General features: G+C 34.6%; 1 pseudogene; it reads left to right on the plus strand.

The window, feature by feature from the left end:
• The first annotated feature begins 12,505 nt into the window (after positions 1-12,505).
• On the plus strand, positions 12,506-13,439 carry LOC130848978 (olfactory receptor 4C11-like; annotated as a pseudogene).
• Positions 13,440-24,238: the final 10,799 nt, after the last annotated feature.

A 24,238-nucleotide genomic window follows, 5' to 3' on the forward strand; every position in this document is an offset into this window, starting at 1 on the left:
ATGCACCTGGAGCCTGACTTGATCAAATGGAGGAAACTGTCAAAAGGACATTGTTGATAATCTCAGCAAAGAATACCCATAAGAAAAAGAACAAAAAATTACTACAAATCATGACTTCAGCAAGAAAGGGAGAAGAAATGGGTCCAAGAAAAAGGAGAAAAATCCAGCCCAGGATTCTTCTTTGCATTTTTTGAAAACTCTACCAAATTTTCACCTATTTCCCTGACTTCATCAACATTTATGGATTCAAAACTTTTACTGTAATACAGCAAAAGAAAGATAATAAAATATACTGGTATTTATTAAATTATTAAGAATCTCAATAAAAATTCAAAGAGGTAGGAACAGCTGTTATCCCCATTTTACAGGTAAGCAAACAGAAAGAGGATGCTCTAAAACAAAAATATTGAAAAACCAGTAACCAGAATCTAACTGAAGATAGAAAGGTAACATAATTATAATTGTCAACATTTATAGAGACAGAACTGTGCTGAAATGTGCATGTGTGTGCATATATATGCCATATTTAATGTGTATACTATCGTATATATATTTAGTTTTGTAATGATATTATTAATAACACAGAGCATTTTTCTATGTCATAGTGGATGGTTCATGTCGACTGTGACGCTGTGCTATATAACTCCTCTAGGAATATAAACATAATTGGCCATTTATTATCTAAGCACTAAGTTATAACTATTATACTATGTTTCCATGTTTCCCTATTGCATTCAGCATCATTTTACATCACTCATATAACCATTTATGATGATAACCAATCAGAAAGAGGAATGATTCAAATAAAGTAATATTTAATGTCGGACAAGAACTTCCATTTATTAAGTAAATCAATAGTCATACTCCATAAAGTACTTGCCTACTTGCTAACAATAGTTTCTACAAGTGGCACAATACCCGGTTCATAATAAATACTGACTGAATTAATTTAAATATAAAAGAAGATGAAGAAAGCTAGTAAAAATGCAGACAATGTAATACTGGAGATTAGGATATTTTTTTTTTTTACCTTTATCTGTTTCAGAGTCTCAGATGAATTCTAGTTATATCTCTTTTGGAAACTACAAGTTTTATTTACTCCGACTTAAACTAGGAATAAGAAATAAACTTAAACTGGGTATATCTTCATATGAACAAATTATTTACATTGCTATTCTTCCTGCTTCTAGCAGGATTTCATCATTGTATCACTGTGGGCATCTTCTGTTCTCTCTGATAATCAGTTGGCTTTTGGTAACATTTCATTATGAAATGCTGCTTATTAAAATACATAGCTTCTTTTACACACAAAGTGATTTCAGGATAAATAAGTTCCACTTACCACTCTGTCCTTCATTCATTACGCAACAGATATTTCTGAGCCCAAGGAACATATCAAGCTTCAGTGGTGAATAAAAAGAAATCCAAGTGGTGCCTTCACATAGCTTAGAACCATTGAGAGACTCCTAAAAGAGTGCAGACAATTACAATGCAGTTTTATAAAAAGTAAGACAGTGGAAGCAGAGGAAGCTGTGAAAGCATGTATAATGGACATACAACAAAGACCTTAGGGTCAGAAAAAGATTACAGGGTGAAAAGATCTCAAAAATCAGACTCAATGGATGAGAAAGTGTCAGCAGAGTAAATATGTACCAGTTGGAGTAAGAATGTTCCCAGGAGAGGGAATATACAGCAAAGGCCAGAAGGTGAATATAAGTATGCAGAAATCCTAATAAATTTGATAAAGCTGTGGTTGTTAAATCAATTATTCATTCACATATTATCTATTGAATGCCCACTGTGTGCCAGGCAACATGCTGGACACTTAGCTCATAAAGGAAAAGTAGCAAGATAGGAAGGTGGAGAGATAGGAACAGGAAAGTTAAAGAAGGGTTTCATAATTGTTAAGGCTTAACAGTAAGTACTATGTGGAAAATATCAAAGGAGCAAGTGATGCAGTCAGAGTTGAGATTTAAACTGATAATTCTAGACAGTGTATGGAAAATAAACTGAAGAGAGCAAGACAATCAGCAGAAGAGCAGTTGGGAGATTAATGTAATGACTTGGGTGTGAAATGGTGGAGCCTTGAACTTTGGTGGTGCTGGTGATGATGCAGAGTGTTGTGGACACTATTGCACCTGGTCAAATCTCCTTCCCTGGACACATGCCCCCAGGAACACCTGCTGTTGGTCTGAGCTGCTAATACTCACAGCCACATTCTTTCTGGACAACTGCACACAAGAAAATTGGAACTGACTCACTTGGTGATTATGCCCACCATCCCAGTGTCCACCAGTGGCCAATAAATGACTGGGTCATGGGTGAAAGGGTGGTCTCCTTGCCTTAGGTGAGAACCAGTATCATAGCACAATAAATATTCCAAAACTCCCAGGTGTCCAGGATAAATACAAACTCAAATTGAGGCTATATCCCTTTCCCCCTTCCATAGGCAGCTTCTCTCAACACTTCTCTTTAAAAATTACTTTTACAAAAAATCTATCTCTGCATTTGCAACTAGGAAATTCAAGCAAAAATGGAGAAACAGAGAAGGGTTCCAGAAATATTTAGGGTTTATAAACAAAAGAATTTTATAGAGGATAAATATTTGAGAAAGAAGAGTCATGGATAAAATCCAGATTTTGGTTTTGATCACTGGAGGTTTGAGGAAACTGAAAAGGAACAGAAGAAGGATGAGTCTTCTTTGCCAATAGAAAATGTCTCTCCAGAGGAAGTGATCTCTCATCATCTGTCTGAAGGATTAACCCTGCGTTGGTTGAGGAAACTCTAATGTCCTTCCTTGAAGTAGTGGACATGAAAGACAATGCTGACTCTCCTCAGAAACCACCCAAACTCCCCTCTTTGCTTCTGGTTCTGTCACTAATCATAAGTTCCAGCAGGCACCTAAAAGCGTGGTACAAAGTGTGACACTTGGGGAGGTACACTACACTCCAAAACAACTATGTGAGCTTTCTAATTTTTACAGACAGATATCCAGGGAATATATGTGGAAATGGATAATCATAGGAAAAACATAAACTTTGATCAGGGCTAATTTATCTGTATGGGTTCTCTAAGCAGAGATTCTGCATTTATTGTTGCAGTTGGGGGAGTTAAGAAAAGCTCTAACAGTTTGTGCAGTGATGGGTAACACATTAACCAAAGGGTGGCCCACAGTGAGCAGCTTAGACATATCAGACCTGCCTTGGTTTAATGTAGAAGAAGAGATTCAAAGGCACAAAAACATTGGAAGATAGAGTGGATTTGTCATTTAAGGTCTACTCAGCCACCCTGGAAAGGTCCAGAGACACACATTTCATCATGATCCTCAGTGATATATTTTAGGGGGAGCCTTAACATCCTTGAAAAGCTCTCTGACGGCTCTTTTCTATAGGCCAGACCTCTAGTGGATCCTATGTTTGTTGCTTTGGGAAATCTAACTGCAATGGGAGTGATTTGATACCAGGTCACATCAGCCTAGTGATGGCACTCAACCTCAAAGGGAAGGTGAACATGGTTCCCATAATGAACAGCAGAGTCAAAACAACAAGCAGCATAATAAACACAAGAAGATGTAGTGTTTTCTAGCTGATTATTTCCTAGAAATGAAATAAAGAGGCATGAATCCTACTCAATTCTTAGTTTCTCTGTGTTGGCAGAAAAGTTCTAGATTACATAAACAAAATTCTAACTTAAATCATGACAGCAGATTTATGACATTGCAACAAGTTTCCAGACCTAAGTCAGTTTAGAGACTTAGAACTGCATGAATAAAGGGGAGGTTTAGTCCTCTTGACAATGGATCATGGAACACTGCTAAAAATTTACAACTTATTTCTCCCAGACTTCCCTGAAGAGACCTATGGTCTTTTCTTAGGTTAACTGTGCATTGTGTAAAAGGAAATGAGCAGAATGTTTAGGAAATACTGGACAATGACACTGACCTGTCACTTCCAGGAGATCTAAACAATACTGCACTCCACCAATCAGAGTAGTAGCTTATGTAAGTCTTGTGATTTTTGGAAATTTAGCTTATGTCTATGTAAAGTAGGTCCAGAGGTTACCGAATACATCCTTTGGTATGTATTCTAAAATGCATAATTGGAATAGACATACTTAGCAACTGGCAAAATCCACATTGGTTCCCTGACCAGTGGAGTGAGAAGTCTAATGGTGGGAAAGGCCAAGTGGAAGGCACTACTACTATCTATTTCTAAGAAAACAGAAAACCAAAAGCAACACCACATTCCTCGAGGGATTGTAGAGATTAGTGCCACCAACAAGGACTTGAAAGATGTAGGGGTGGTGATTCCCATCACATACACTTTCAAGTCTCCTATTTTCCCTGTGCAAAAGACAAATGGATCTTGGAGAACTATTGCAAACTTAACCAACTGGTGACTCCAATTGCAGCTGCAGTGCAATGTGCAGTTTTACTGCCAGAACAAATTAACAGAGTCTTTGGTATCTGGTATGTAGCTAGAGATCTGATTTTTATCTGTCAAAAAGGGTTACCAGAAGCAGTAAATTATTAGTTTGAAAGGCAGCAAAACCTTTTCTGTTTTACATGAGGTCAGTCTCTCCAGCACTATGTCCTAATTTATTTTATAGGGATCTTAATTGTCTTTCATTTTACAAAATATCACACTGATCCATTATATTGATGACATTATGCTATCTGGACCTACTTATTAAGAACTAGCAACTGCTCTAGAGTTTTTGGTAAGACAGTTCTGTGTCAGAGGTTGGAATAAATACAATTAAAATTCACAAGATGTGAACTCAGTTAAATATCTATGGGAGCAGTATTATGGGACCTATCAAGCTATTCCCTTTAAGGTGAAGGAAAGCTTGTTTCACAGTGGACTTCACTGAATTTGGGAGGTAACATATTTTTCATTTGGGTGTATTTCTTTGGCCCAATTATAAAGTGACTAGAAGAACTGCTGATTTTGAGTGGGGTTCTACGACAGGCCCAGGCTGTCACATGAGCTTCTCTGCCACTTGACAGAAATGGCAGAGTAGATCCATAGTCCTTGATGTATCTGTGGTGGATAGGGATTCTGAAGCCTTGGGGTGGCCTCCATGTGTGAATTGCAGTGCAGGCTTTTAGCATTTTGGAGCAAATTTTACCCTGTTTCACAGATAACTACTCTCCTTTTAACAAATAGCTCTTGTCCTGCTACTGGGCCATAGCTGAGTCTGAATGCTTCACCATAGGCCACCAAATTACTATGCAACCTGGGCTGCCCATTATGCACTTGGTGTTATCTGATCCATCAAAGCCATAAAGCTAGGTGTGTACAGCAGTACTCCATCATCACATGGAAGTGCTATACACCTGATCTGGCCCAAGTAGGACCTGAAGGCAAAGCTGCATGGAGAAATGGCAAAAGTGTTCATTGTCTCCCTCCTGCTAAATTTTCTTCTCTCTCTCAGTCTGCATCTGTAGATTTATGGGGAGTTGACTATAATCAGTTGAAAGTACTTCTTGAGAGGACTTGGTGTAATTTCATTTGTAAACAGTAAAATTGTACTATATTAGATAGAATTATGACCTTAGTATTGTCTTTATTTGGACACTAAAAGTGATTTATGGAGATGCATATTGTTGGGGTTATGTCTGTGAGATTTTCCTGGATGATATTAACATTTGAATAGGTAGACTGAGTAAAGTAGATTGTCCTCTACACTGTGAGTGGCCCTAATCCTATCTACTCAATCAGTTGAAGGCCTGAAAATGACAAAAAGGCTGACATCCTCAGAAGATGAGGGGATTTTCCTGCCTGAGAATCTGTAAAATGAAACATCATTCCTTCCAGTCTGAAGGCCTACATGTTGGCATATTAGTTTTTCTTGATTCTACAGCAGCATCCTACCTATGGACCTGAACTTGGACATAGACTCTTACTAGCTCACCGCAGTTTCTGGCCTCTAGACTCAAAGTGGGACATTGGCTCTTTATATTTAGTACTTGCCAGCCCCCATAATCACAAGAGCCAATAGTAAATCTCTTTACATATGCATACACACATACATACATATATACATACACAAACATATGCATATGTTATCAATTCTGCAAGATATCACATTTTCATGGATTGGAAAATAATATTGTTAAGATATCAATGATACATAAAACATTACAGATTCAGTACAATCCCAGTCAAATGCTCGATAACACTTTTTTGCAGATATGGAAAAATCATTTTAAACATTTATATGCAATCTCAAGTGACCCCATAAACAAAATAAACTTGAAAAGGAAAGCAAAGTTGGGTTCTTTTACTTCCTGATTCCAAAACTTATTGTAAAGATATAGTAATCAAAAAAATGTGGTACTGGCATAAGGACAGGCATATAGAGCAATAAAATAGATTAGAAAGACCAGAAATAAACCGTTTTATGAATAGTCAAATGACATTGTATAAGGGTGCCAAAATGATCCAATGTGTTAAGGACAGTTTTTTTCAACAAATGTTGGTGAACCCTTAACTTATACCATATATATAATAAACTCAAAATGTTTCAAAGACCTTAAAATAAGAGCTAAAACTATAGTTTCTTAGAAAAATAATTTGAAAAAGATCAAGAACATTAGATTAGGCAATGGTTTCTTTGAACATGACACCAAAAACAAAAGCAATAGAAAAAATAGGTAATTGTACTATGTCAAAATTTTAAATTTCTATGCATCAAAAGGCGTAACAGCAGATAGATATGGCAACACACAGAATTGGAAAAACAAATAAATATCTATGAGGAGTTAATATCCAGAATATAGAAGAAATTTATACAACTCAACAGAAAATAATAATCTCATTAATAAATGAGCAAAGGACTTGATAGGATATTTTCCCAAAGGAGATATACAAGTGGCCAATAAGCAAATGGAAAGATGCTCAACATCATTAATCACATTTGTTCACTCTTTATAGAAATGTAAAATATTGGAGCCACTATGAAAGACAGTTTGAGATTCCTCAAAAAGTTCAAAAGAGAATTACCAATTGATCCAGCTTTTCCACTCATGAGTACATACCTGAAGCAATTGAAATTGGGTACTCAGGTATTCACAGAACCATATTCATAGCATTGTTATTCAGAGCAGCCAAAATGGTTCAGGGACCTAAGTATCCATCAACACATGATAGATAAACAAAATGTGGTGTACAGTCAATGGAATATTATTCAACATTAAAAAATATTGGATTTCTTAAATACGCTACAACAGATAATGTGTGAGGATGTGTTAAATAAAATATGCCATTCATTTTTCATAAACTTTATATTTTAAAACAGATTTATTTCACAGGTAGAGTATAAAAATAACAAAGTGTTTCCATATACACCATATTAAGTTTCACCTATATTCATTTTATATTAGTATGGTATACATTTGTCACAACTAGTTAACCACTATTATTATATTATATTGATTAGAATCCATTAGTCTACTCAGATTCATTAGTCTTTACTGACACCATGTTTCAGCTCCTGAATGCAATCCAGGAGACCACATCAGTTCAGTTGAAAATTTTTCTCCAGCTCCTGCAAGCAGTGACAGTTTCTCTAATTTGTGTTGTTTTGGATGACCTTGACCTTGATAGTTTCTTAGGAGAACTAGTCAGACATTTTGTATAAAAACCCCCCTCATTGGGATTTGTCTGATATTTTATTTGCCATTAGAGCAGGGTTATGGATTATTGGGAGAAAGACCACAGTGACAAAGTGCCATTTTCATCATATCATATCAGTGAGTACATACTCTCCATGTGACATCACTGTAGATGTTAATCTTGATCACCTGACTGAAGTACTATTTGTTACAATTCTCCTCTGTAAATTTACTCTCTTCCCTCATTCCAATATGTTGTCTTTGGAATAAAGTCACTTAAGTGTGTGCACAGCTCACACTAGTAATTGGAGTGATTTAGGACAGAGTATCTACATAAATAGTTTGGAATTCTCTATATTCTCCCTTATTTATCTAGTAATTGATTCAATTATTTATATCACTATAACTCATAAATATTTATTTTGTACTTGGAGTTACATTTTAATTCTATGTTATTTATATTGTTGCTGACTTTTTTCAAGTTTTGAATATTGGGGGCTCTTTCATTTGGCTCCTGTATTCCTTTGGCAAACTGTCATTGCTGTGTGAATGTGTGTGTTTTAGCACTTCTTTACTTTCTAGCACTGCAAGATGCTCCAGTTCACCTTTACAGTCCCTGCCCCAGACCTAGAATCAGCCATTTTTTTAGGAAGCCCTGATTCATTACTTGAAGAATGTTAGTAACCAAGACCTAGGTACAAAGAAGACCATCTTTGTTTTTTTCTAGTCCAAAGATTTCATTTAGGGCCCATGTAAACAATTTTAATTGCAAGTATAAGCCACATTTTTTTCCATATTCAATAAGACAAATTGAAAATTAAGTTGTTATCACATATGGCTCATTTCTCTTAATTGGAAAGGAAGGGGCACTTTAGGGAATCACCTTCAATATTTTGCATCATTCATGTTTAAATATTCCTCAAGGGAAGGCAAAACAGATATGCTTTTCCAGTCAAAATTTTGTGTGAGAGTGGATTTCAGAAAGTGTGGGATGAAATTGGAATCAACTTAGTCTGTCTTCTGGCATGCAGGTGAGAACCTAAGCCTCCTTGTGAGATCAAAGAGTTCCTGATCTCAGATAAACAGCTTTTTACATCATTTTTTTTTTTTTTTGTTTCCATTTGAGTAAAAGGTGTCTAAATTGCCCTGGGGTGAAAAGAACATCCACATTTCTGCATAAATTCCTACAATGCTGGTAAGATTTGTAATGGTGATTAACTTAGTTTTACATAATATTGGAGAAAATGAGTCTGATCAATTTTCTTATGAATGTCTAACACACATCACTTTTGTGGAAGAATAGAAAGTTCAAGACATTTCTAGGTGACTTCTACATTCCAAAGTCAGATAATGGAAATTAAAAAAAAAAAAAAAACTTTCACTGCAACTTCTGATGGAAATGAGCACTGCTAGGTAATAGGTATTAGAATTGAGGATGTGAGAGAGAAGCAAATAGAAATAATATCTGCTTGAGAGTTTTAGGACATGCTCTATAGATATGATCATTTGGTGGTAGATATAGTAGAATCCAGATTTCCCTTTTCCTCAATGACATCTAAGTAGATCATAGTGGGAAACACTATTAGATTTTATGCACAGGATATTTTCTTTATTTTTAAGCTCTTTATTGGAGTATAATTGCTTTACACTGTTGTACCAGTTTCTGCTGTACAACAAAATGAATCAGCTGTGTTTATATGTATATATTTTGTTAATTTTTTAATTCATTCAATAATATTTGTTAAGCACCAACTTTTTTTAGATGTTTAAATTCAGTAGTTTATGGACAAAAATGCTTATGATTATTCATTCTAATGTGTGTCATTTTCATACATGTAATTCTCATAAAGGTATATCTATATATTCACATAGGTATATTGATGAGGAAATTGAAACTTCCTCTCCTCTATCTTGCAAAGGCCTGCTTGCCACTCTCAGTTAAACAGTAAAATGAATTACTAAGAGTGATCAGATAAGGGAAGACTGTCTCCCTCTCAGGCACCCACCCCCAAGCCTTTGAGACCCTTTGCACATAGACTTGTTAAGTGAGCATTAACTTCAACCTGCAACCAATGTGAGAATGCAAATTGTGACCTTAGTCCTGATAGGAATGGAATGTCCGGCTCCTACAAGTTCCTGTTAGGACCCCCTACTATGTGTGTAACCCCTGGCAACTCCCCCTCTCTGTAACTGCCTGTGACCTATAGTAATTTGTAGCCAATCAGTTTGTACCAATTATAGCTGTATGTTTTAACCTATATAAGGAGAAGACTCCCCTGAAAAGGGGGCCCCAGAATTTTGGAGTGTTAGCTCGTCTGGGTCCACCGGCTCAATAAACCTGAGTTCTCCAACTCTCTGAGTGTTGTGCTTGGTTTCTCATGGGATCAGTTTTTTTTCTGCAACAATATAGATATAAATATAAGTTATGTGAATTATTTGTATGTGTCTATATATCTATCTATGTATCTATCTGTAAAAATACCCATACATGGATAAGGAGAGATAATTATATAATATTCTTAACAGTTATAAACTGCAAAAAAATTCCAATTGTTTTCCATTTGAACATAGTATATTTGGAAAAAATCCAAGAAAACCACTGCACATTTTGCTAAACACAGTGTGCTGGTGTATGATGTGATTTAAAAGCACTGAGTTCCATAACTAACTCTATAGTTGCCTCAGCATCTTACTTATGCTCTTGGGTCCTGCTGGTCCCACCAAAATATCACTGTCCTTCCTGCTTACATCAGAAGACATTTGTTATGGCTCAAAGATGGGCAATGTAAATAACACATCATCTGCTATTAGAGTTTCAAAGAGCTTTATCATTTTTCTACAACATATGATAGTGATGTCTTTCAAATTTTACCAAAGAGCACCTTGTAAAAATTAGGAAAGGCTCATATCTCTGATACCAAGAATGTGTTTTTTTCACATGGAGAGTCCAGTACATGTTTTTGTTGTCATTCCTCTAAACACAATTTATTTACGTGTTTGTAATATGTATTATCCTGCTTTTGCTTAACACTTACCTTCCTCACATGCAGTGCTGACCTCTTATTTTTCACTTTAAAACATGCTTTAGAGACCATTGCATATGTATCTGCTTTGTTTTTAATAATGGCTTAACCAATGTGTGGTATCAATAAAAGTACCACCCCTTATTTATTCAGCTCCCTTCACATGTATTTTAAGCCCTTTCTCATCTTTTGCTACCGTAGAAAAGGATACAATGATTATTGTCCTTGTGAGTGAGAGTATCTGCAGGAAATGAAATCACTAGACCCATGTCTATGTGCAGTTTTAATATTACAGATGTTGAAAATTACCCCTTAAGTGATTGTACCCACTTAACCTCCAACCAAAACTCTGTGGGATTGACTATTACCCACAACTTGTTAGCACCATATGTCCACAAATTTGCAGCACAAAGATTACCTTTCTAAAAATAGGTGAAAATATCTACCTTGATATTTAATTTGACAGCATTTAACTGTGAATGAAATTAAGCATCTTAACCTATGCTTAATTGTATTTAATAATGTCTCTTTTTAAATTGATAATTTTGCCCATTATTTATTTTACCATATTTTTCTAAGATTAACAAATGAAATCCATTTATACTTGAAAAGTTTGCTATTGTCTGGCATGTGAGTTGTAAACATGCAAATCAGTTTGGAACTTATAAATTGTTACTGACCATGCTAATTTGGAGCATATAAGGGCACATGAAACAATTTGTCCAGTGTTTGACATATACCTTGACATGAACAAATATTGTCTTGTTAATTTTATCTTCTCTTACTTGAAATGAGAGTTCAGGCCATTAAAGATATATTTTGCAAGAAACCTAGTGAAAAGTTTCAGGAATGACTTGGAGCTTCCTGAGTTCATAATTCCTGGTGCTTATCCATACACCTTAAATATGAAAGAATGTTTTGAATATGGAAAATATTCTCCTTTATTTTTTTCCTACATTTTAGACTCAGTGAGTCCCTGTGTCTTAAGAAAACATGTTGAAAGACATAGAAAAGTAATGACTAAGGGGTCAAATTTAACTTTGGACAGCATAGTATAATTTGAAGTCTATGAATTTTAATAATAGAAGCTGAATTTAAAATTATAAACTACTAGAAATGTTTAAGAAGTAAAGTAAAAATTAAACTTAGTCCAGGCAACAGATTAAAGTAAATCCCAAGATGGACTAGTTTGACTGGCTGTGTATTCATTTTTAAAATTTTATGTCTGTTGTTTCTTTCTCTTCAGTCAGCCTTCTATCCTGTGTGTATGGGTGCGTGTGTCTGTGTGTATGTAGTGTGTATTTGTGTGTATGCTTTTAGTATGTGCTGATGTTTCATTATAGAAGACACTCTGAAATGTTTAGACAATCATTGCTTGATGCCATAATTACTAGAAAAGTGTTTTATCATTGAACTCTGTTGAAGATGAGAAAGCATTTTGAGTAAATCATGTAAATTTTTTCTCTATTTCTGAAAGAAGCAACCCTAATATCAAAATGTCCTTAATAAAACCTGAAGAAAATATTTAGTTGAAAAAGTTATTCACTCTTGCAAAATAACTCAAATTAATATTTATTGTGTCTGAAGAATTATTTACTTTTTTGTTATTTTCCTATTTCTTATATCATTACTTTCATAGGGAATCAGGGAAATGGGTTGAATGAATATTAAAAATTCCATTTTATTCAGATAAAAGCATTACACAGCAGGGGAATGATTACATATTGGAAAGTGGCAATTCCATGATCAAGTATATGTATTTGGCCTCTAAACTGTAGTATTCATGTCACAGGTTTTTTTTTTTTTTTTTCTTTTCTCCTTTGCAGATTTTTCTTACCAATGCTTTCCCTTCACCAATGAAACAATGCAGCAAAATAGCACTGTCAATGAGTTCATACTATTAGGATTGACACAGGATCCTAAGAGGCAGAAAATGGTGTTTGCAATCTTCTTCATTTTCTATGTGGGAATGCTGATGGGTAATTTGATTATTATTGTGACCATCAAGTTCAGCTGGACACTTGGGAGTCCCATGTACTTCTTCCTATTTTATTTGTCCTTGGTTGATACCTTCTTTTCAACTTCCATAGCCCCAAGACTAATTGTGGATGCTCTGTCTGCAGAGAAAACCATATCTTATAATGAGTGTCTGACTCAGGTCTTTGCACTGCATTTATTTGGATGCATGGAGAACCTTTGTCCTTGTCCTCATGGCCATGGATCAGTAGGTGGCCATCTGTAAGTCCTTGAATTACCCAACCATCATAAGCCAGCAAGTCTGCATCAACCTGATTGTTCTTGCATGGATAGGGTCTTTCATACATTCTATGGCTCAGATTATCCTGGTCTTGAGATTGTCCTTCTGTGGATCCCATCTGATTGATCATTATTGCTGTGATATGCAGCCCTTGTTGAAACTTGCCTGCATGGATATTCATGTGATGAACCTACTGGTGGCAATTGATAGTGGGGCCCTTTGTGCTAGCAGTTTTCTAATTCTGATGATCTCATACATTGTTATCCTGCATTCACTGCAGAACCACAGTGCAGAAGGGAGGAAAAAAGCTCTCTCTACTTACACTTCCCACATCATTGTGGTTGTCTTATCTTTTGGCCCATGTATATTTATATATACCTGCCCCCCAACCACTTTCCCCATGGAGAAGATGGTGGAAGAATTTTATACTATTGGAACGCCCTTCCTCAATCCACTCATCTACACACTGAGGAATGCAGAAGTGAAAAATGCCATGAGAAAGTTATGGCATGTCAGAATTACCTCAGAGAGCAAAAGATGACTTCTGGGCCTGGCCTGGTTATTTATTGATCATGGCTTTATTGAATCTGTACAGGTATGATATATGACAATGTCTGACTATTGTGGGAATAAGATAAATCAAATGTAAGATTGTAAGTTTTTTGTTTTTTTTTTTTTTATTTCACAGGTAAAATGAATGCCAAGGCTTTTCATTCTTACATGGACCAAACTTACCAATTCTCACCATGTTCTCCTGTCAAAGTTTATTTTGAAATAAATTTACTAAAATAGCATGATTTTTTTTGTTGTTCTCACTTATTTTTACTTTTTGGGACATTACAAATTTCACTGCATACACTGGTGTCTCAAAATTTTCATGTCATGCATGAGCATAGCCATACATACCAAAAAGAATGGAAATGTTATGATTCCATTACAAACTGAGCTAATCTAAACCTCCCTTACAGCAGCACACACACAGGCACAGACACACGCAGACACATACATGCACTATACCGGGGTTCATAGTTATTTGTATTTCAGTTGATTGAGTGAATAGATGAACTGAATGAACCTAAGAGATACAGAAGTGAATAAAATAAGCTGACTCAATTGAAAAAATAAAGTTAAGATAATAGAATAAGAAGTAATATTGGGAAGGAAAACTTAGAAATGTTTATGTGGTTCATAAGTGCTCATAGGCAAATGAAACTGGGAAATGGTATAATTTTTAAATAGTTTTTGGAACATGATATACACACAATGTATAATTTTGAATATTCACCTGCCCTCAGAAGTGATTCACCATCAATTCTAAGTATTCTTTCATTTCTCTCAGGAAGAAGTAGAATGCCTGATATGTGTCTTAGGGTTTTCTATTTTCATGGCTATGTCTCAAGAAATAGTACAAAGTTGAATATGTCTTTGGAAAATATACATACAGCAAACATAAAGTTCAGGGAAGTAAACAAATCCTTGAGATTGTTCTGCTGACAAATATCAGAATCAAGATTGTAAAACAGTTCCATATGTCTCCTATGACAGTAATAATTGTCTCTAATCCACTTTATTCCTTAATTCAAACAACTGCAATGTAGAATAAAACACAGGAAACTTTAGGAATTGATGAAGCAATCATGAGCTGTTTATTCTAGCTTCAGGATGTGTGGCAGAACATAATTATTAAAAGCAGGAGCACTGGACTCAGACTCAATGAAACCAAATCCTGGCTCTCCCACCTTATAGCCCTGTAACTCCAGGAAAGATAGATGAAATCCCAAGCCTCAATGTTTGTCTGTAAAATGTAAATGAAAGTAATCCCTATGTTATTGGCTTCTCATGAGGGTTAAACAAAATGGTGTACACAACAAACTGTGAATAAATAAGAAAATCTGGTGCATGCTGTTTTCATTATAAAATGCATTTTAAAATATTTATGGAAATTTCTATTTTTTAATTAATGGCCACCATATATGTTTGCTGAAAAATTTATTTAATTCATAGAATGAAATTTATAATTACAGTGGAAGGTAAAATTTAACTGAAGACATCAGTCAAGTATTGTTTTAATAGGATTAAATAGAAACTTAAGAGAAAGTGAAACATATTGGTATTGCTTCAATAAGGAAGAAAGGAGACTTTAGGGAACTGGCTCCAGGCTGTTTACATTTAGCAACATCAGCTTTAAATATGAGATAATGTGGAATGTGAATTAAAAAAGCCCCAGTATAAAAGTCAAAGTCTTACAAAAGTGATTGCCAGAGGCTGGGAGGTGGGAGAAATAAGAAGAGGTTGTTAAAACACTACAAACTTTCAGTTATAAGAGGGATAAGTTGTGAGGGTCTAATGTAAAATACGGTGAGTATAGTTTTAAACATGGTGACTGTATTGTGTAACTGAAATTTGGTTAGAGAGTAGATCTTACATATTCTCAGGAAAGGAAGAAAGCAAGAAAGCAAGAAAGGAGGGAGGAAAGAAGGAAGGAAGGAAGAAAAAAAGGAAAATGTGAGATAATAGATATATTAATTAACCAGAGGAGAGAAACTGTTTCACAATTTATACAATATATTAAATATAAAATCACCATGATGTACTCCTTGAATATTTTTAATAATTTTGTATGTTAACTATATCTCAATAAATCTGAAAAAACATATATATATATATATATATATATGTCAAACATAAAGCAAAGAGAACATTTAGCTGTTGTGAGCATGTTAACAGTTTTTCAGAGTCAGAAACCAAAAACTCTAAGGCATTATAGAAATTGTAAAGTGCCAGAATCCTATCTGCAACAGATGTTTATTTTGGGGGAAGGCAAATTATGCTCAGAGAGTGAGATTTGCTTTGTTAATATTTTATTTAACACAGGTATACTGTGGGAATTATAATTTCATAAGCCATTAGCATGCTGATAATGTCTTACTGCTAAACGTCTTGTGGCTGTTGATCATATATGTAACTGTGCCTAGAATAGTCGAAATAGTGAAAATCTAGATATGGGAAGAACCAAGAAGGGAAAATTTTCCTAGATCATAATAGGCTAGTAAAAAAAAAAAAAAAAATTCCAGAGAATTTTAGATTATCAACAGAGCCTAACCAAAAATTAGCATATTGAGTGACCTATGAACAGAATCCTCTCCTGATCTAGGGATGAGGCTTCCTTGCAAGGAGAAAATTGGTCATGAAACACCTCCCAAGTTTATTGATTTATGACCAAGTGGAGGCACTGTGGACAAAATATCACCTGCCACTTTGATAGACAAGGGATATTGCAGCAAGCCATCAGCCTCTGCTGTCATCCCCTGGATGATGGTGGACCATAAGGGGAATTCAGGGTGGAGAGCAACAGGATAGCCTCCCTAGATTCTTCAGAGGCATATATTATCTGAGATGTGTGTGTGTGTGTGTCTATAAGTGTGTGCATATATATATATATATATATATATATATATATATGTATCAGATATCATGTATTATTATCATATATATTTAATACATATGCATGTTAGAAAAAGTAATGTCTAATATAATTGCTAAAGGTTCTTATTTATAGGAATAGAAAAATGAGAAAATTGGAAAATTAAGCAGAAAATAAGGAGAAAACAGGAAATACTAAGAATAAGAAAAAAATCATTGAAATAGAACATGAAAAACAATACAAAAATCAAAAAAATTGATTCTTTGAAAACTTTGATAAAATTCATAAATCCTTAGTTAGATTTATCAGTAGAACGGGGAGTAGAAAGGAGAAAAGGAGAGAGAGAACAAGAGAGAAAGAGGAGACACATGGCATATCAAGGATGAAAGCACATGCAGCATTACAGATTCAGATTCTACAGACACTAACAGGATGGTAAGAAATATCATGAACAAATTTGAGCCAGAAAATTTGACAACTTAAAAACCAACTTATTATAAAGATATTAAGAAATCTGACTAAAGAACTAAAAACAAACAAACAAACAAACAAAAAACACCCTGAATAGTCCTATACCAGTTGAAAAAATTGAATTTGAATCTAAAATGATTCTCAAAAATAACTCCAGCCCCAATAAATTTAAAGTCTAAATTTCACAAAAGGTTTTAAAAATAAATACTACCATTTCTATACTAATTCTTTCAGAAAATAGACAGCACTGAATACATCATTTTATGAAGCCAGCATTGCCTAAATCCCAAGTTTAATTATAAGAAATAAAATGACAGACAAACATCTCCTCTGAACATATGCAAAAAGATATTAAGCAACATACCTATATATTAAATGTCACTTTATTTTTATAATAATTGACCATTAGCTTGTGTAGTTTGTACCAGGAATAAAATATAGTTTAACATTCAAAAATAATCAGTGAGACACACAGAACACAAATGTATGGATACCAAAGGGGAAAGTTGAGGGGTGAAAGGAGTAGGGAGACTGGGATCGACACATATACATTATTGGTACTATGCATAAAATAGACAACTGATGGGAAGGTGCGGTATAGCACAGGGAATTCTACCTAATACACCATGATAACTGAAATGGGAGGGAAGTCCAAAAGCGAGGGGCACTGTATGTGTGTGGCTGATTCATTTTATTGTGCAGTGGTGGCTAACAGAATGTTGTGAAGAAACCATACTCCAATGAAAATTAATAAAAAAATCTATGATTTTCACTATTATAAAGAAGAATCATAGGACCATTTAAATAGATGCATATGAATTAATAAATTTCAATTTATATTTATGAATAAAATATTTTAGAAAGTGAAGAATAGAAAGAAATTTGTTCAATTTGATAAAGATCATCTGTATAAATCCTACAGCTTCCATCATGTTTAATGGTGAGTTGTCTCCAATATTAGAAACAAGAAAAAATTTTCCACTCCCACTTTCTGTTCTCCTAGATTCTAGCTATTGCAACAAGGTAAGAAACTGAATTAAAAAAAAAAAAAAAAAAGATTAGAAAAGAAGAGGCAAGTTTTAAAAAATATATTCATGGACAAATAGCATTATTATATAGGTAAATAATGTTCAAGTCTCTACAAAAAAATTGAGTAGACCTAATCAGTTACTTTAACAAGGCCTGTTAAAGTAACTGTCAACACAAATATCAAATTTATTTGTATAAAAACAATTAGAAATTGAAATTAAAAACAAATTGCTATGTAACATACTGTTAAAAATGAAATTTGAGAGATAATTTTTAAAAATATATTCAATACTTGTGTTTGAAAACCAGAAACATTGCTTAGAAAGTAAATATTTGCAGCAACATAGATGGACCTATAGATTAGCATATTAAGTGAGTTAAGTCAGACAGAGAGAGACAAATATATGATTTCACTTACATGTGGAATTTAAAAAATAATAAAAATGAACTTATTTACAAAACAGAAATAGGGACTTCCCTGTTGATGCAGTGGTTAAGAATGCAGAGGACACGTGTTTGAGCCCTGGCCCAGGAAGAATTCACATGCTGTGGAGAATCTAAGCCTGTGTGCCACAACTACTGAGCCTGTACTCTAGAGCCCATGAGCCACAACTACTGAGCCCTAGTGCCACAACTACTGAAGCCCATGCAGCTAGAACCAGTGCTCTGCAACTAGAGCCAGTGCTCCAGAACAAGAGAAGCCACCGCAATGAGAATCTGCCCACCACAGTGAAGAGTAGCCCCCACTTGCTGCAACTAGAGAAAGCCTGCACACAGCAATGAAGACCCAATGCAGCCAATAAAAAATAATAATAATAATTTTAAAAAGATCATTATAAAAAAACAGAAATAGTCTCACAGACATAGATGAAAGATTTATGGTTACCAAAGAGGGAAGAGAGGAGGTATGCATTAGGAATTTAAGATTAACACATACATACTATATAAAATAGGTAAACAGGGACCTACTGTAAAGCACAGAGAATTATAGTCAATATCTTGTAATGACCTATAATGAAAAAAGAATTTAAAAAAATGTATAGAATTGTATCACTTTTCTGTACACCTGAAACTAACACAAAATTATAAGTCAAATACACTTCAGTTAAAAAAGAATAAGTAACAGAAGATATAAGTCTACAGAATATTTGAAGAAACTGACAATCCTATTTTGAAATTTGTATAAAAACATACAATTTTAATGAAACCTGGAATAGAACATCATTCTCAAAATAAGAACACAATTGGAGAACTTATTCTACCTAAATTCAAGATATAAAGCTCCCAAAAACCAAGTTGTGTGCTATTGAAACATAATAGGATGTTGATAAATAGATCTAAAAGTATGATTTTTTAAGCAAAGATATCAAGGTAATTCAATGCATAAAAATAAGTTTTTCAAAAAATATTGGATCAATTGGATAAACATATTGGGAAAAAAACTGAACCTCAATCACTACCTCACACTGTACACAAAATTAACTCAAAATAAGTCAGAGACCTAAGGGTTAAATCTAAACTTATAAAAATTCTAGAAGAAATATTTTTGATCTTGAGGTAGATCAATACTTATTAGACATGGCACAAGAAGCATAAACCATAAGAAAAATAAAAATATTGAAAACTATCAATCTTTCCTGGTCATAAGATATCATCACTTTTAAAAAGGAAAAGGAGAGAAGAATCAAGCAGTATCAGCACTATTTCAGGTTGTGGAGCTTAAAATCACAGCCACAGAAAGATAGAGAAAATGAAAAGGCAAAAGACTTTCTACCAGATGAAGGGACAAGATAAAACACCAGAAAAACAACTAAATGAAGAGGAGATAGGCGCTCTTCTGGAAAAAGAATTCAGAATAATGATGGTGAAGAAGATCCAGGACTGAAAAAAGGTTGGATGCAAAGATCAAAAAGTTGTTAGAAAAGTTTATCAAAGACCTAGAAGAATTAAAGAACAAACAAACGGAGGTATGCAACACAATAACTGAAATGAAAAATGCACTAGAAGTAAACAATAGCAGATTAACTGAGGCAGAAGGATGAATAAGTGAGCTGGAAGACAGAATGGTGATAATCATGGATGCAAAAAGGAATAAAGAAAAAAGAATGAAAAGAATGGAAGACAGCCTAAGAGACCTCTGGGACAATGTTAAATGCACCAACATTGGCATTATAGGGGTCCCAGAAGGAGAAGAGAGAGAGAAAGGACCTGAGAAAATACTGGAAGAGATTATAGTTGAAAACTTCCCTAACATGGGAAAGGAAATAGCTACCCAAGTCCAGGAAGCACAGAGAGTCCCAGGCAGGATAAACCCAAGGAGAAACACATCAAGACATATAGTAGTCAAACTGACAAAAATGAAAGACAGAGAAAAATTATTAAAAGCAACAAGGGAAAAACAACAAATAACATACAAGGGAACTCCCATCAGGTTAATAGCTGATTTCTCAGCAGAAACTCTACAGGCCAGAAGGGAGTGGCACAATATATTTAAAATGATGACCAAGAAGAACCTACAACCAGTAATACTCTACCCAGCAAGGATCTCATTCAGATTCAACGGAGAAATCAAATACTTTACAGACAAGCAACAACTAAGAGAATTCAGCACCACCAAACCAGCCTTACAACAAATGCTAAAGGAACTTCTCTAGGCAGGACACATAAAAGAAGAAAAGGACCTACAAAAACAAACCCAAAACAATTAAGAAAATGGTAATAGGAACATACATATTGATAATTACCTTGAATGTAAATGGACTAAATGCATGAACCGAAAGACACAGACTGGCTGAATGGATACAAAAGCAAGACCCATATATATGCTGTCTACAAGAGATACACTTCAGACCTAAGGACACATACAGACTGAAAGTGAGGGGATGGAAAAAGATATTCCATGCAAATGGAAATCAAAAGAAAGCTGGAGTAGCAATACTCATAGCAGATAAAATAGACTTTAAAATAAAAATGTTAGAAGAGACAAAAAAGGACACTACATAAAGACCAAGGGATCAATCCAAGAAGAAGAGATAACAATTGTAAATATATATGCACCCAATATAGGAGCACCTTAATACATAAGGCAAATGCTAACAACTATGAAAGAGGAAATCGACAGTAACACAATCATAGTGGGGGACTTTAACACCCCATTTACAACAATGGACAGATTATCCACACAGGAAATTAATAAGGAAACACAAGCTTTAAATTACACAATAAATCAGCTGGATTTAATAGATATCTATAGGACATTACATCCAAAAACAGCAGATTGCACATTCTTCTCAAATGCACATGGGACATTCTCCAGGGTAGATCACATTTTGGGTCATAAATCAAGCCTTGGTAAATTCAAAAAAAAATTGAAATTGTATCAAGCATCTTTTCTGACCACAATGCAATGAGATTAGAAATCAATTACAGGAAAAAAAAAAAAACTGTAAAAAACACAAACACATGGAGGCTAAACAAGATGCTACCAAATAACCAACAGATCACTGAAGAAATCAAAGAGGAAATCAAAAAATACTAGAGACAAATGACAATGAAAACACAATGATCCAAAACCTATGGGATGCAGCAAAGGCAGTTCTAAGAGGGAAGTTTATAATGATGCAATCCTACCTCAAGAAACAAGCAACATCCAAAATAAAGAATCTAAGCTTACACCTAAAGAAACTAGAGAAAGAAGAGCAAACAAAACTCCAAGTTAGTAGATGGAGAGAAATCATAAAGATCAGAGCAGAAATAAATGAAATACAGACAAAGAAAACAATAGCAAACATCAATAAAACTAAAAGTTGGTTCTTTGAGAAGGTAAATAAAATTGATAAACCTCTATCAAGACCCATCAAGAGAAAGAGGGAGAGGACTCAAATCAATAAAATTAGAAATGAAACAGGAGAAGATACAAAGGACACCACAGAAATAAAAAGCACCATAAAAGATTACTACAAGCAACTATATTCCAAAAAAATCAGACAACCTGGATGAAATGGACAGATTCTTAGAAAAGTATAACCTTTCAAGACTGAATCAGGAAGACGTAGAAAATATGAACAGACCAATCACGAGTAATGAAATTGAAACTGTGATTAAAAATCTCCCAACAAACAAAAGCCCAGGACCAGATGGTTCACAGGAGAATTTTATCAAACATTTAGAGAAGAGCTAACACTCATCCTTCTCAAACTCTCCCAAAACATTGCAGAGGGAGGAATACTCCCAAACTCATTTTATGAAGCCACCATCACCCTGATACCAAAACCAGACAAAAATACTACAAAAAAAGAAAATTACAGACCAATATCACTGATGAATTTAGATGCAAAAATCCTGAGCAAAATACTAGCCAACAGAATCCAACAACACATTAAAAGGATCATACACCATGATCAAGTGGGGTTTATCCAGGGAATGCAAGGATTCTTCAATATACACAAATCAATCAATGTGATACACCACATTAACAAGCTGTAGGATAAAAACCACATAATCATCTCAATAGATGCAGGAAAAGCTTTTGACAAATTCAACACCCATTTATGATAAAAACTCTCCAGAAGGTGGGCATAGAGGGAACCTACCTCAACATAATAAAGGCCATATATGACAAAGCCACAGCAAACATCATTCTCAGTGGTGAAAAACTGGAAGCATTCCCTCTAAGATCAGAAACAAGACAAGGATGTCCACTCTCACCACTCCTATTCAACATAGTTTTGGAAGTCCTTACCGCAGCAATCAGAGAAGAAAAATAAATTAAAGGAATCTAAATTGGAAAAGAAGTAAAACTGTCACTATTTTCAGATGACATGATATTATACATAGAAATTCCTTAAGATGCCACAAGAAAACTACTCGAGCTAATCAATGAATTTAGTAAAGTTGCAGGGTATGAAATTAACACACAGAAATCTCTTGCATTTCTATACACCAACAATGAAAGATCAGAAAGAGAAATTAAGGAAACAATACCAATCACCATTGCAACAAAAAGAATAAAATACCTAGGAATAAACCTAACCAAGGAGGTAAAAGACCTGTACTCAGGAAATGATAAGACACTGATGAAAGAAATCAAAGAAGACACAAACAGATGGAGGGACATACCATGTTCTTGGATTGGAAGAATCAACAGTGTGAAAATGACTATACTACCCAAAGCAATTTACAGATTCAATGCAATCCCCATCAAATTACCAATGGCATTTTTCACAGAACTAGAACAAGAAATTTCATGATTTGTATGGAAATGCAAAAGACCCCAAATAGCCAAAGCAATCTTGAGAAGGAAAGACAGAGTTGGGGGAATCAGGCAGGCTTCCTGACTTCAGGCTATACTGTAAAGCTACAGTGATCAAAACAGTATGGTACTGGCACAAAAACAGAATTATAGATCAATGGAACAGGTTAGAAAGCCCAGAGATAAACTATGGTCAACTAATCTATGACAAAGGAGGTAAGGATATACAATGGAGAAAAGGCAGCCTCTTCAATAAGTGGTGCTGGGAAAACTGGACAGCTACATGTAAAAGAATGAAATTAGAACACTTCCTAACACCATATACAATAATAAACTCAAAATGGATAAAAGACCTAAATCTAAGGCCAGACTATAAAAGTCTTGGAGGAAAACATAGGAAGAACACTCTTTGATGTAAATAACAGCAAGATTTTTTTAATCCACCCCCTAGAATAATGGAAATAAAAACAAAAATAAATAAGTGGGACCTAATGGAACTTCAAAGCTTCTGCACAGCAAAGGAAACTATAAGCAAGATGAAATGACAACCCTCAGAATGGGAAAAAATATTTGCAAATGAATCAACAGACAAAGGATTAATATCCCAAATATATAAACAGTTCATCCAGCTCAATATCAAAAAAATAAACAACCCCATCAAAAAATGGCCAGAAGACCTAAATAGGTAAATAGGCATTTCTCCAAAGAAGACATATGGATGGCCAAGAGGCACATGAAAAGCTGCTCAACATCACTAATTATTAGAGAAATGCAAATCAAAACTACAATGAGGGATCACCTCACACTGATGAGAATGGGCATCATCAGACAATCTACAAACAGTAAATGCTGGAAAGGGTGTGGAGAAAAAGGAACGCTCTTGCATTGCTGGTGGGAATGTATATTGATACAGCCACTATGGAGAGTAGTATGGAGGTTCCTTGCAAAACTAAAAATTGAGTAACCATATGACCCAGCAATCCCACTACTGGACATATACCTAGAGAACACCATCATTCAAAAAGACACATGCACTCCAATGTTCATTGCAGCACTATTTACAATAGCCAGGACATGGAAGTAACCTAAATGTCCATCAACAGATGAATGGATAAAGAAGATGTGGTACATACATACAATGGAATATTACTCAGCTGTAAAAAAC

Source organism: Hippopotamus amphibius, chromosome 3, assembly GCF_030028045.1.
Source record: "Hippopotamus amphibius kiboko isolate mHipAmp2 chromosome 3, mHipAmp2.hap2, whole genome shotgun sequence".
Taxonomy (NCBI): Eukaryota; Metazoa; Chordata; class Mammalia; order Artiodactyla; family Hippopotamidae; genus Hippopotamus; species Hippopotamus amphibius.